Here is a 15,765-nt window from a genome sequence, read left to right as displayed (position 1 = left end):
CGTTCAAGGCAATAGTTTGACATGTGTAGAACATACGCTCATTCGCTTTCTGGCAGAGAGTTAGATGAGACGGTGGACCCCACTCTCATGTCAATGCGCTAAATGTGAAGCTACAGCCAGCAGCTGATTGGCTTAGCTTGGCATAAAGACTCGGGGTGGGGTTAAAAAAAAATCCACACAGCACAGTATTGCAATATTTTGCGTGGCAATATTGTATCGATACAAACGGACACCAAGTATCAATCTTCTATTAAATGAACTATTAATATCGCATACACAAATTAAACCTTTTGGTAACAAGGCTTTTTCAGTCCACTAGAAGGTGCTGTGTCAGCGATATTGGCAGGAAAACAAAGATGGAGGTGGTCAGTGTCTGCGTCACTGACAAACCCATTTTGCTGCAATAAGAGTGAGATGTGTGAAGTGAGATGAACCGAGTGGAAAAACAGACAAAATACTTAAATTGTAATTGAAAAAAAGAATAAATTGCAAAGTATCGCGATGTACTGTACACGTTATCGAAATACTCTGATTATCACAAAAAGGTCTAAACTCACCATAAGATCGTAGCGTGATAATATCGTATCATGAGTTGACAGCTAATTGACAATCGGCCCTTTTCAGAGCAGCCATTTGACAAAACATTGAAGGGTTAATTAACACAGATGTAATTAATAACATGAATTCTGGCCCTGTTCCATTTCGATGGGCCATGGCCCTGGTATTGCGTATGCAGGCTCACTGGAATGACTGCTACACGCTAAATAGAACGGGACCATCATTTATTTATCATCGATTACGCCTCTGTTTACTATGCTATCACACCTTAAAATGGCTGCTGCGAAAATGGCTTCCCATTCTAGAGCGGGCCAATAAGCCAATAAGCATGTTTCCGATTAAATGACAAATGAATCCTTTCGGGGTACTTGACGGTAAACTAGTATTGCCAAACAGTGTTGACGCTCCATTCATCACCTTTCAGTGACGATCACGTCGTCTGATCTGGAGGCTATCGTGGCATCAGTCGACGTGAAGTAAACAAGGCGGGGGTGGTGGTAAGCCGCTTCGCCTGATCAGAGATGGTTCCGATTAGAGAGAAACGTAGCAAGAAGGTCTTCGGAAAGCAAAAAAGGGTTCCACCCAGAGAAGTGAGTGAAAGTGTGTGTGTGTGATAACACAAACATGTGCTAAGCAATATGTTCCATCACTCAGGGCGGAAAGGACCGCCGGCGACAAATCCAATACAGAGCCAAGGCCAAGGGGCTGGGAACAGGAGAAGATTAACGGCACCCGCAGACACTTGAATGTGATTCATCTCGGCAGAGTCTTTTTTTTCCATCTAATTCCGACTGACAGGACGCAAACATGCAGGAGGTAATGTGACAGTAATGCAACTGATGTTCAATAACACTTTGACCTTTCACAAGAAGAATTCCCTCCGTTGGCTCGGTGATTGGAGTAACCCCAGTGAAGCTGTGCGTCTGTCAGGCTAGCTGCTCGACGGGCCACACATCGATCCCAGGCTAATTACTATGTAGCCTGGCTTTACGAGCGTGGTAGCATTTTACCAGTCGATATATATGGCTAATCGGATGCACTCGCTGCTCGTGCCTCTGCGGCCTGCGAGGAGGCCGGGCGGGGCAGCGAGTTCCTCCTGCACACAGACGCTGCTCCGCTGCCTGCGCGGTCTCTCATGGGCGTCGTGTGCAACGGGACTTTATCTATAACATCTGCAAATAACTAAAGCAAGGACGATCGCTAGTTATGGCGTTAACATTTTGTAGCAAAGCAAAGGACGTCATCTTTTTACGATCAGCTGAAACTCTTCCTACACTCAAGTGCAGATGACGGACGAATGGCAAATATTTAGAAACCTGTGCTGTAGAAATGATTGATTTAAAGCTGCACTTATATTTAAAGGGATAGTTTGGATCTTTTTTTTAAAGTGGGGTTGTGTGAGGTACTTATCCCCAGTGGATGCAAAACGTATTTTAGACACCTAAATATACGCTGTATTCAGAATGTTTTCACTGCTTGTGGTGTGTGGCCAACCAGTAGGACGATGAACACAGTAATGCTTCGGGGTATCTTACGCGTCTTTCAGCGGAGTGTGTGTGTGTGTGTGTGTAACAGCAAAGAAAAAGGTCAGGAGGAGCAGCTCGCTGAAAGCACAAACGCTCAGAGGATGACATTCTGCTGAGCTTCAATCCCAGGCACTTGATGCTCCTCCCGATTCGCAATTAGCAGAATGTGCTCGCTGTGAAACAGACCAAACAAATTACACCGCTGCAATAACTGAATATCCGTTCGAGGCCGGCCGTAAAGCGCAAAGCCGAATTATCTGTCTTGACTTGAAGGTTTGGGCGTATTAAGGCTGCAGCAGGGAAGCATGAAAGGCCTCCACAGTCACCTTGAAGTGAGGTCAATATGGAATTCGACTAACTGTCTGGGTTTTGCACTAAACAGAGGATGTTTATCTGATGATAAGGCCTAATTGTCTGAACTAATGGAATGAAAAGGAGCAGATTCAAAGTGAAATTCTAACAGCAGTTGAGCTGTATTTCCCCAAACACAGGGCGGCTAATCACCTCGTGAAACACAATGCGCCGTGTGGACTGTATCTGAATACATCATTACCATCACAGGCCTATCAATGCCACGCAGCATACAGCGCTCTTATGTAACACAGAGTGCATTACATCACTGAGAGGCAGCGGGGATCAGAAGGAGCCCGCAGATTTCGTGATTTTGAAGAGCATGTGTGCTCTGGAGCTCGCCTAGCTGAGCCAGATAATAACTGTGCTTTTCCCAGTGGTGAACACCCCTCCCCACACACACACACACACACACATACACACCCACACGCTTCCTCAAGCGGCGCTATGTGTTGATTGGCTGCCGGTGACATCATGGCAGATAACACCAAAAAAATAAATGGTCCCTTGGAAGGTATGACTTCACTGTTTGTAACTGATGAGACGGAGAGGGAGTAAGGGAGAGAGGAGAGGCACAGCTCGTTTGCCCATCCCCACCCATAAGGGTTCAGCTCATCTACAATCAAAGACCCGGGGGAGGGCACCATCGCTAGGTACAACCACTGAGGTGCACTCACACACACACACACACACACACACACACACACGCAGTACCAAGAGTGTGAGCACGGCGGAAGAGAGATGGGGAGGGTATGCTTGCTGGGTATGTGTGATTGTTGTGTGATGGAAAAAATCCTTTACCCGCTTTGCATGAGTCTTTTATGCTGAAATAAGAAATACCGAAAACCAGGTTGTCTTTTAAGTAAGGAGTACTGTAACACTTGTGTAATATTATAATACTTCTTGAAAGCCACCGTCACATTAAAAATATATTGTGTCCCAGTTCAATCAGAAGAGAAATATGTAGATGTTTGATCTGTGGTGTTTTTGACCCTATAAACGGATTTATAGGGTCAATTGTAGACATTTTAAAAGATCCATAAGCCAGGTTTCCGTCCGAATGCAGAGCAAACGTTAAACAGATGTGTGCCTTTATCCACTTCTGTTCAGTGACTATCGAGATGACGTGATTAAAAGCATCAAACCAACAAAAATGTAGAAAAACGTGCATTTACTGTCTATCCAGTTTCATCGATTCATTTGAGGAAAGACGTAGTTTTAGTCTGCCGTTATTTTTGTCTCTTCAGCGGACACAAAGACATGTTTCATGCATCTATTCGCCTCTGTTTCCATTGAAATTTGTATCAATACACAAACAATTCCACAACAGCCAAGCATAAACCTTTTTTGCAAAGGTTTTAAAATGTGCAAATTTGAAAATGCACATAAAAAGTGGTGGATGGAAAGACACTTTGTAGAGTTGTGCCAGTGTGTGTGTGAAATCACTTTATACCACGGTGAAACTCACCGACTGCGTCAACACGGCTTACTGTCATTAGCTGGACTACCGTAGTTTTTATTTTTAATAGTTACGCCATTTAAAGAACTAGTGCAATGCCTTTTCTTGGCTTGGCCCGTCCGGAGCGCACACTCGTTCCCAAATGCGCAGATTTCTTGGCTCCCGGGTTTTGCTGCTAGCAGCGTTGCTGGGGGACGTACTCTATCGGCGTTAGCATCACTCGCCTGTTGCTCGAAGCGGCCACGGCCTTAATCATGCATAACTTTAAGCCTCCATATAATTTAAATGGGTGAGTTATATATAAAAATTCAACCTCCGTACAGTTGTCATGAAAGTAAATATGATTAAAACCGTTTTTTTGCTGCAAACACGTCTATTACTGCTGTAATGTTTGGCATTTTGACATGGGGGTCTATGGGGATTGACTCGCTTTTGGAGCCAGCCTCAAGTGGCCATTTGAAGAACTGCATTCTTTTAGGTTTTGGTGGTTTTATTCTTCCTGCAGCTAAAATGAGCATCTACCATTAGCCCAGATCATTGGATAAGGTTTATCCAATGATCAACCTTATTTATAACGCCATAAGCTTTATTTGAAAACTATATAAAACATAACATGTAGATTGACAAAATATTCACTCTGCTTTTTGTCAGTCACTTGAGCGATTTTCATTTTAAAGACATTTCAAATGAAATGTTCGAATTTTGCAAAGAAAAGACAGAACCCTTCTATATGATTTATGTGTGTTTATGGTATTCTCTCCTTCATAATGCTCCAGTAAACTGCTATTCTAAAATGATTTACGAGTAATATTTGATCCCAGGCCCCGGTGTGTCACATATTAAGTGCTCTTCCTCTGCTATATGGCAGTATAACAGAGGATAGATGACAGCGTAATACCATGTGACAGTGCAGACAGGCTTATATTCACACTGAAGCCTCGGAGAAAACTGCAATTCTATATTTATTCAAGGTGATAAACGAGACCGTGCGTGAAAATTCAGTGGGATGCAATTAACAATGCAAGTATGAAGCGTTACCACAAACACACACACACACACACACAGGACACACTCTGGCGTAATATTTCAGCTGAGACTCTGTGTTAGCACTTAAAACACCAAATATACTGGAGCTTCCCCCGTCCCTGTCTCAGCCGGTCCCCTGGCTCTGTCTAGCAGTGACAACTGGCCCACTCTGCTAAGTGCCAACAAAAATGAAAAATAAATGAGATTTTTACAAAATACAACATGAATTATTAATGACAATAGGAAGGTCAGTGCATTGTCACGCTGCCTATTATTCTTGCACCTGCACTCCTGTATCGTATTCCAAAGTTGAGGTGGCGAAAATAAAACGGCAGCTCATTGAAATTAATGTCGCCATTAATGATGTTACCGGCCCGCCCGCTGAGCCAAAGGAGATTTACAATGAACTGGGGGTTCATTATGATCAGTTCTCAAATACTAGTGCAAGTTTGTGTCTAAAAAGCCAAGTAGTAATGTGTACTGTATTAGAACATTTTCTCTTTCTTTCTGCATTGGCCTTTAAACTCCATCACCATCTGCTACCAGAATCTGGAGGCTTAAACCGTGTGGCTCAAAGTTATGCAGTGGCTCATGTCAGTAGGAGAGCGCTACCCGTCTGAGAATAACTCATAGTAATTCATATTGATGCATAATAAATACTGTGAGATATTATTCCTTATTTCAGGGGCTATATGGGATTTTTTATGGGGTAATGCACATAGACTGTTATGAAGATGTAGACGTAGTCGCCGTGACGTCACCCAATGGTTTGTGGACTGCCGTTTTAAAAGTTCTAAGATAAAAACATGGACAACTCCCAGACCAGACAACGCTGTGGTAGCAACATGTCAATAACTGTGTAGCCCCGCCCTAAAGCATACTCTGCTTTATGGTCTGTTTGACTCTGAATGGACCATCATTTACTAAATGAACATCATGCTGTATTGAAGAAGACTTGAAACTAGAGATTGAGACCATAAACTCATGTTTACAATGTTTACTGAGGTAATAAATCAAGAGAGAAGTAGTCATTTTCTCATAGACTTCTATACAACCAGAGGCATCGCCCCCTGGTGGACACTAGAGAGAATGCAAGTTTGAAGACACTTCTGCACTGGCTTCACTTTTTAGATCTGGAGGTTACCACCTGGTAATGCACAAAAATTTAAACAAACATGCATTTGAACACTGATTTGGACGTTGATTACCATGGTAATGGTCGAAGCTTCTAAACTTCAAAGCATTTGGGTCAGCCTTTGTTAAAACATGTCATCCTTCTCTAAAGTTTTAATTAAAGAGAGTACTAGCGCTGTGTACTGTCATGAATTTTGGCGATACTATACGCATTATGATACATGGGTTAAGATTCAACATACTGCGATATATCGAGACTTTTTATATCTAATTTTAGAAAACTTTACTTTGTTATGCAATCAGACGAGTGTGATCTGCATTCATCGTAGTCCATGTAACGTTCAACATCCCAGCCCTACTTTGAGAGGACACATACACACATACACTTAATTTTAAAAAAAATGTAAAGTATTGACTGATCTTTGCATGTTAACCATTATTTAAAATCATTAATGTTTTTTGAGAATTGATGCAGTATTACAAAACATAACAGTGTAATACTCTCTATTTTCGTACAACCCTACAGAGTGCTAATAAGATGACTGAGCTCAACAAACAACATTCTCATGCTAAATGCATTTGGAGAACGAAAAATGGGATTTCTTTTTTTTTTACAGTATCCGAATAGTTTTCTAACCCGAAAAGCATTGGACGAGTTATTAAGAGCCTCAATTCTCCAGTGTGAGATCAAAGACAAGTACAGTTCTAGATCAATAAAGCACAATGTGTGAACTACGGTGTATTCATTGTGCAAATACTTCTTGCAGGAGGAGATAATTCACTTGGGAAGAGCAGTGAGTGAGAATGAACTGTGACTCTGTTTAAATAGAAAGAAATCCAGAAATCAGCACCCAGAAAGTCAAACCGTTCTGCGTATGAGCTTTAGGAAATTGCATTGCTCATTTTTTTGTTTGTCAGCTTGTGCTACAATCCTTAGATATATCAGGGTGGCTTAAAACACTAATGCTACACCAAAGAGTGGGAGACTTGACCTCAATTCTGGACTCCCACTTTCAAGCTTTCATCATTTGGAATTCACAGGAGATCTTTCTCCTGTGAATCTGATCCCTCCCGCATCACACGAGGAGTAAAGCAAACAGAAGCTTTAACGTTATGTTGGTGGTAGCCTTTATATAGTAACACGGCAAACATTTGTGAATAGTCAGCACATCGAGACAACAGGGTTGACTTTCAAAAGGCATTTAAACCCGGGAAGCAATTTCTATTTTGTTGTCAGTCCACGCAAACAGCAGAAGCCACCGGTCAAGGTGACTCAGGCGGCTCTCAGTCAGACAACAACTTTTAAACACAGATTTCAGGTCAGCCGGTTCTATCATGGTGTCGACAGAATGCCCACTAAGTATTTTGTCCGTTAATCCTGTCCTCCTCCATGACCCCTTTTTCCTGGTGTCCCGACGGATTCCTGAATGAAATTCAGATTTCCATGTTCTCTGCCAGAGGGCAGAACCTTCCAAAGATCCAGGAAGTAATAACTGCTGATTAGAAACACGCATCCAGAATCCGGAAATTCAGACAGAGCAGATGGTTCTGAGATGAATAGGTGAAAGCAGGCGAAGTCAAACTTAAAAGGAGCATATCTCAGTTCAGATCAGCATTTGGACTTTAATCCTTCGTAATGATTTGATTTAATTGGGTAAAATCTTAGAGGTCTACTCAGACCTTCAGGGTGTCACATGGTGAAAGAACTTTCTGTAACCTTTGCATACCTTTTGAAGAGGGACAATTATTTATTTGGATGTATTTATTTGTTTAGTTTGTGGACACTAAACCACTAGGAGCAATATGGAGTAGTTTTTAAGGCCATGTGTAGCAGCACACTGGTGATGAGATACATTCCTGCTGGTGGTTTCTCACTATTCTGCCTACCAACAGTTAGTGGAGACAACGCGCCACCATAGATATGCAAGAAAAGACTGCTAGCAAGTAGGCTAGCAGATGTAGGCTTTTGCTTCGTTTTCACTGCACCGCACGGCTCGACTCTACTCAGCTCACTTTTGTTGCCAGGTCATTTTTCTCTAATTCGTTTTCTACTGTGGATAGTGCTGTCTCACTGATGATGAAAAAATTATAAAAAAACGGAAGATTTGTGCAGGACGTCCTGTGTCACGCTAGTGACGGTTGTCTTTGACCAATCAGTGGTATGAAAAAGACAAAATAAGTGTCAATTTGAGTGGAGCCGTGTTTTTGCTGCTTTGACTGTTAAAGCACTGTGAACTCTGTTTTTAGAGGTGCTGTATAAATGTAAGATGTATAAAAATGCACTAGTATTATTCAAACGTATTGTTCGGTTAGTAATGTACCGAACGCTTCAATACGAATATGTGTATTGTTACACCCCTAGAAACAAATAAAAACCTGTAGCTGTGGCGTCATAATGAGGTTATTAGGAGGCGGTTCCACTGCAGTAGGACAGCACTGAAGGCCCAGGTATAAAACACTTCTATGTTGAGGGTAAACTACAGGGTATTTTGACAGATCATTTTACTTTAACATTTAAAGAGGTGTCTCATTCAAATTATTGCTCCATATATGCAGCATTTACATATGAAAATGATGGGATTACATTTCATGCATATTATAGTAATTTCACTATTTGTCTGACACCAATTATCAGACTGGGCTTTCATCTGGTGAGTTTGAGAATTGCCACACCGCTTTACATTTTTTTAACATATGATGAACTAGCCAGGAGTAATTAGAAGAGTTTGCAAAATCCAACTATTAGAAAGTAATGCTTGTATAAATCTCTTTAGAAAGACAGTTCACTCTTGCAAACACTGCTCAGTGAACCTGCTGGTAAGGATGCATTTGAACTCGTTTGGAAAAGTGGTGCTTCAACTTTTGAACCTGTTGCAGGCTTCTACCTAAGAATCTCAGAATTTGCCATGTGTGTTGAGGAGGAAAACAAAGTGTTTTTGAGCCTCTTACCTCCCGTTGACTGGCTGGAATTAAGGGCAGATGGTAGAGGGAGGATCAGCGTACAATCAAGTTGAGGAATGCTCACCAATAAGCGAGGGCAACTGAGGCCGGGGTCACACTTGTCTTTTCAATGCCACTTTTATGATTGGATGCCCCAGATAGGAACACAGCCGTGTCCGTATTTGTGTGTCGGCAGCTGACACTTCAGTGTGACCCGCCTGATTGGTTAGTGTTCTGGTATATTTTGTGGCGATAGAAGCGGCTGGAGAACAGTGGATGAACGCATTTCCTTTCCTTTAAATTCTTCAAAATAAAAGTCCCCCGTTATTTTAGCTGCTTACTCCTTCCTGCCGCATTAGTAGACTTGTTTTATTGAAGGATAGCCGCATCCAGAGCTCCGCTGATTCACTGATTAACATATTTAATTTCCAATAATTCTCACAATAAAAGTCCCCGTTATTTTTTCTGATTACTTTTCCTCCCTGCGGCATTAGTAGACTTGTTTTATTGATGAAAAGCAACTGATTGACGTATTATTCTATACATTTTTTACAACAAAACACCCCCAGTATTTTGATAATTAAAAGCTTTTACTTTGAAGCAGCACAATCAGGAAGTGTTGGGTTTTCATTAGCAGCTGCTGGTTTCCCCTCCTCTCTACCCTGCTCTCTTTGGTAGACGAACTCTACGAGTGGGGGAGGATGATGGAGACCTATGTTTGATAGATTGTCCGGATTGTGTCCACATGCTGTCCACAGCTCACTGACATCAGAACTCAATGAGAGTCGGGCCACCTAGGCACGAGGTCAGGCTGATCGAACCTGAATGCGAGCCAGATCTGATCTCGGAGCGTACAGACTTAGCGTGCAGTTAGTAAGTCTTTACATGATGGGATGGCAAAAGTCGTATTGAATAGAGAAGTGTAACCACGGCCTCGGCGACTGAAATTAAACCAATTCAGTGATATGTAAAAATTGTCAGGTATGAGAAATAAATGACCGCACTGCGTCTGTATGATTTCTAAAACAAGAAATGATTAGTAGAGCTGCAATTTTACAGCTTTGGTTAACAATACAAAGGTGTTCAAATGTGTTGCATTGTGTGAGTCTTTTGAAAAAATCAAAAATACTGTTACTGACATTCTCGCTTCTGTTGAGATGAAGGTTCGGTGTTCTCCTCTTGCAGCATGGCAGGTGTGAAAGCGGCTGCCATGCTGCAATTGAATCAAACTGTAGCACATCCACACCCTCGGTACACTTCGTTTGGGAAGGTGAGAACGCCCTAATCAAACTCTGGGCTGCCACAGACAGCTGGTTGTTGGAGCGCTTCCAAGTGAAGGCGGGAACATTATGTGAGGGAAAACTAATCGGAATAAATAGCGCACATTACGGGCCGACTGTGTAGAGATGCATTCTTGGTGTGTGTGGACATTTAGCATCTGCTCAGCTGCCAGCATGCGTTACGAGCTTCAGCCTGCTTCACTCGTTTTCCTTGTAAAAGAAACTGGGAACAGGTCATGATGACAATCCATCACTTCCAGTGCTCCTTGTGCGTTCTGGTGTGTGAAAGCGGCACACCATTATTTTTAAAACATCTAACTATAAAGCAAGGAGTCTGTCGTTCTGTCTGTCTGTGTGTCCTTCGCATACCTCGAAAAGCGTTCATCTGATCCACTTCACACTTGGCGGGTGTATTGCTGGGAACTGAAGTCGGTGCCGTGTTGGTGCAGTTTCGGACACGTTCAATATTAATAAACTTTGAATAGACAAGCGAACCGCTCTCTGTGCAGCATCGGGGATGGGGCTTCAGGGCTCTGCAGACTCAAAGCATGGCAGCCTGCAGTTGACTCAATGAGCTGTTCGCCATCCAATTGCCAAAGAATTTGAAGAAATCCCCAAATGTCAAAGGTTTTTGATACCAAATGTCTTTCCTCAACGTCTTGGTGTCTTAACGTGGCATTTTTATAAATTGGTTTAAAATTTGCTTCTCCTTTAAGATTTATGAATACAAGGAAAGGTATTACCTTCCAAATCATCTGTGTCACACCATCAACTACGCGTTCATATTTAATATCACACTCCGTCCTGATTACTCTAAATAATATATTGTTTTACCCATAAGGACCAATTCTGCCAGCTTTCACTCTATCATGAATATGTCTCCAAAACTTGTTCTCCCTGACGTCTACAGGCTAATCTCTCAGGTGACCTTTGTTGCAAAAGGCTTTGTAAAAGAGTTGCCTTTTAAACTGATAATCACTTCCAGTAAAGAAAAAAAGACTGACATTTTATAGATTAGTAGAATTACTTTGTTTGCCATGTGGATCACGTCAGAGATTTAATAATAGTTTTTCTTTTCTACTCACATGGTTTTGTGACGTAGACTTCTACCAAAATAGATCATTATCCACACAAAGCTGGTCATAACTGTTTTGTTGTATTACTGCATAACTGCACCTTAGCATCACATGAGACTTTGTGAGTATTACATCTTCTAAGACTCAATGAGATATGATTTTGTAAATAAAAAGGTATGACCACTGTGACCTTTATTATTATTTGCCATTCGCAACGGCAGCGCATGTGCATGCTGCGGCCAGTAGCTCCCGTGAATTGTGTCTTCATTTGTTGTCTTTTCATGTTTATAACTGGAGCACTTATGACGTATGACAGAATACACTCATCAACATCAGAGAAGGAAGCGTGGTGATTGGGGAGCGGACCTTAAAACGATCACCTCCCAAAGCCGACCACCCAGCCAGACCTGCCCGACCAAACACCACCGCAAAACGGAGTCGAGAGGGAGGGGAGCCGCGATGGAAGCTAAGCTAACCCAGCTAGGACCTGAGGCTATTCCACCACTCAGTCTGCTCCTGGCTAATGTTCGGTCACAAGAAAATCAGGGCTAGCCCAACGATGGGACATGGGTGACTGTTGTGCCCACATCTTTGCAGAGACCTGGCGCCATCGCGGTCCTGGACGAAGATGAACTTGACGGGCGGACCGCCAGAGGACGCAGGACTCCGGTGGGACGAGAGGAGGCAAACTCTGTTTAAGATGTCGGCCCAGAGAATTGTTTTGTTGCTGCTGTTTTTTTAATCCTCCTGATGCAAGTTAAAAAACTACTGTTTTGGTCTGGTTGTGTGTCATGTTTTTCTTGTGTAGATGTCTGGAAACAAATTATCCTTGAACAGACTATTTGTAGTTTTCCTCTCTGCTTTGGCAGCAAAAACAGCCTGAGACAAAATGTCAATGTTGAATATGCCAACCATTTCTAAAAAGGTCATGTAATCATTCTCACTTGTCTAGCCTTATATATTTTCAGCCTGATATTATGGCTTTACTTATATTATTTCGTCGGTCTCTACAGCTTCCTGTTAACAGTATCGGCTTACTTTGATATATTTAATACTCTACTCGTGGTTCTGACAGTGTTGATTATTATTAAGGCCTCTTTCAAACAAACGTGCTCATAGCCAGATTGTGAACAAGTTGAAAGCCAGCTTCAGGATACCAGACAGTGAACCCAAGCAGTCCAAAGAAGTCCAGACTAAGATGAACTTGCAGCGTGACACAGAAAGTTTAATTAGTCTGATCAAACTGATCTAAATGTATGAAACCAATTAAAATCTTTTCTGACAAACTAAACTTGCTTGGTGAAACAACTCTTGGCTTGAGTGCAAACTTGTATTTTCTATTCTAAACCTTTTTTTATTGACATGTACGATCAAAGAAAATGCAGCGAGCGAGAGCTTTCTGAAAATGAATTATGTTCAGTAACTCTCCATGGTGCTGATAACTACTGTGTGTTTTCTAATCTCACAGCACGTGAGCAGCAAACGGCTTAAAAAAACAGATGACAGCTCTAGTTAATTGACAGACAAATCACTAATTCGGGAAAAACCCCACTGTAGACGTACAATAACTAGGAGCTGTTGACTGTGCATGCCTACATGCTTTGCTTGAGCGTGTGTTACATAACTTAGCTATGATGGAGTTGACTGCCCAGCTGGTATCCTCTCTTTTCAGCCCAAACCGCAGGCTGCTCTTTTTGGCTGCTTCAAAAGATTACTTTAAGGCCTGATGTAAGCTTTGATCAAAAACCCTTCAGTAAAATGGCTGTAGATGTGAATGCAAGTCAACGGCGTTTCCTCCCACATTACTTCAGTGATAGCTGTGTGTGTGTCTCATTTTCTTCTTCTTCAATTAATCTGCAGAGTCATTTCATGTATGCTAATCACTTAAGTGTTGGACCGGAGTTACAGGACAGACCTGAAGCGGCCTCGCTGTCTGTGTGGACTACAAGAAGCTGCAGCCTCAGCCTCGTTCTGGGAGAAATCATTAGTGTGTGTTTTCTGCAGCACCAGCAGGGGTATGCACCACACACACACCCACACACACACACACACGATTAAGCTATATCTACTGTGGACACTCTACTACCATTGACAATGGTAGATTTTCTCACATTTCTCTCACAACCGGGACCAGCAAATTTCCCAGAGAACAATGAGGGGAAAAGAGCATCACCGATCTGCTAAAAACTCTGAATGTCTAAGCATGTGTTGGCGTGTCCTTCACTTCTGCATGTAACCGGTAGGCTACCAACAACGTTATCTTCACTTCACTTGTTCAACTCATAGTCTGTGTATAAGAAGTGGACGTAGTCATTGTGATGTCACCCATTGGTTTGTGGACTGATAGTTTTAAAGCCTCGAGTTTGCCGTATTCACCGTCGCCATCTTGGAATACGGCCGTTACCGTGTTGTTTTTTTCGCAACCAATGAACAGAAGTTACCATATTTGGAATGCGGAGAAGTGCCAGACCATAAACTCATGTTTACAATGTTTACTGAGGTAATAAATCAAGAGAGAAGTAGAGTCATTTTCTCATAGACTTCTATACAATCTGACTTATTTTTGCAACCGGAGGAGTCGCCCCCTGATGGTCAGTAGAGAGAATGCAAGTTTTAAGACACTTCCGCATTGAATATCAATGAAAAGGATATTTCGCGTTATTTTCTTTTGCATTACAAAAAAGTATTTTTTATAGGATTTTATAGGGGAAAACACACACACATATATTTGCTCTTTAAATGACCAGGTGACTCCTCCCTACAATCCAATATTATAGTCATAATGACCCACAGGTAGGGTGTAGATATGGAGAGTATATTTTTGATCAAACACATCAATATAAATATTGCGACGGTATTATAGCATTGACTGACCATTGGTCATTTCACAAAATATCAACAGAGATTGAGATTTCTTTCATAAATAATCATCAGCAATCTGGATATAATGACTAAGGGGCAAATAATAGAACAGCTATAACACTCTGGTAAGTTCAGAAAATGACATGACTTTACTGTAATGCAGTCTTTAAAGCAACACTTATGCCACGATATGTAACAATCTGAGACAATATCTAGTCTCATACCTCGACATTGATATAATATCAATAAATTGCTCAGCCCTACCGACAGGAACATTGCAGAACTATTTTCCCGTTCCACAGAGTGGCCTACAAGCTGGATCAACTTCAATATCAGCAGGTTGATACTTTGAATATATGTGTATATGCAGCATTAAATGACAGCAGCCATCATTATTTGGTTTTAAAAAGCCATTATTTATCTCAACAGGCGCGGCTCATGTACAGCCGCTAAACATGCCGACATTTCTGCCCTTGAACCTGCAATTTAGCAGCGGACACGTCGAAACAATCCAGGACGAGTTGACAGAAACCAGAGGGGAGCACTCGCTCTGAAATAAATCTCTCTAGTTATACGAGCTATCGCTCCGATTAGTCACCGACCGTCCCCGCGGACCCGACTCGTGTTTGCCAACCACAATCGATGAACAAACGGATCTGACAAAGGGAAAAGGGCTCAGGAGCCCCCCTCCATCTTCAGGCCTCGGGCTGTTCCGAAGGGATAGCTCCACGTGCGTGCGTCTGCGTATCAGGAAGTAATGGGCGGCTGTCATTGCTCTGACAAGGTCATGGCATCAGGTCCCACTAGATAAGGTAAACCACAGCACAGCATATTGAAACTGGCAGTAAGGAAATAATTACCTACCTATCGTTTAATCTTCTCTTTTCTTATTACAAACTGACTTTTATTAAGTCCTGCTGTTTTACTCAAAAATATGAACGTTATTTAAGGAAAGAGGCCAGAGGAGGAAAGGCAGGAAGTGCATACATTACAACTGTAGCAGACACTCAACGGCATACTCTGATGAGGGCTTGAAATAGGATTCATGGCAGATGTGTAGGACACATATCCTGTATTGTTTGCAAAACGCTGCTGTCCGATGTCCACAGTAAGCACATTTCACCTGGAGGTAGAGGAGATACGGTGCCAGCTCCCCTAATATGTCTCTATTTAGACATGACAGCTATTCCATGCTCCCCCCGTGTCCCCAGTGAACTGACTATTCTCTTCTACTGTTTTCCATTCCCCTCCCCTCCACAAGCATCCTGCATCCTCCACATGTGAAACCGCACACTGTTCCTTTACATTACGTTGTCTCCAAGCTGCTCTGTTGTACATTTCAGTGAATTACCAGAGCGCTTCATCGATGCCTCGCATGTCTGCGTTGTTCCTTATAGCTGGGCTAGAGTGCTCTGACCTTTTGATGGAAAGATTACAAACAATTCATGTCAGTGAAACACTAAGTAAGTTGTTACTCGACACCTCGGAGGCAGCCGTCATGGATACCACCATGGGCAGAGGGCTGAAAGTACTGCACATGTATACGGCAGCTG

At 42.3% G+C, this 15,765-nt stretch overlaps 1 protein-coding gene across 1 annotated transcript in view; it reads right to left on the bottom strand.

Annotated features, from left to right (window-relative positions):
- LOC306705474 (protein turtle homolog B-like) overlaps nt 1–15,765 on the bottom strand; it is a gene marked incomplete at both ends in the record, with an annotated part of 108,833 nt that overhangs the window by 77,982 nt on the left and 15,086 nt on the right. The gene's annotated exons all lie outside the window — the stretch shown is intronic.

Source organism: Pholis gunnellus (genome assembly GCF_910591455.1).
Source record: "Pholis gunnellus genome assembly, chromosome: 13".
NCBI lineage: Eukaryota > Metazoa > Chordata > Actinopteri > Perciformes > Pholidae > Pholis > Pholis gunnellus.
Note: the sequence above shows the minus strand (reverse complement) of the source record. Positions and strands in the feature narration are given on the sequence as shown.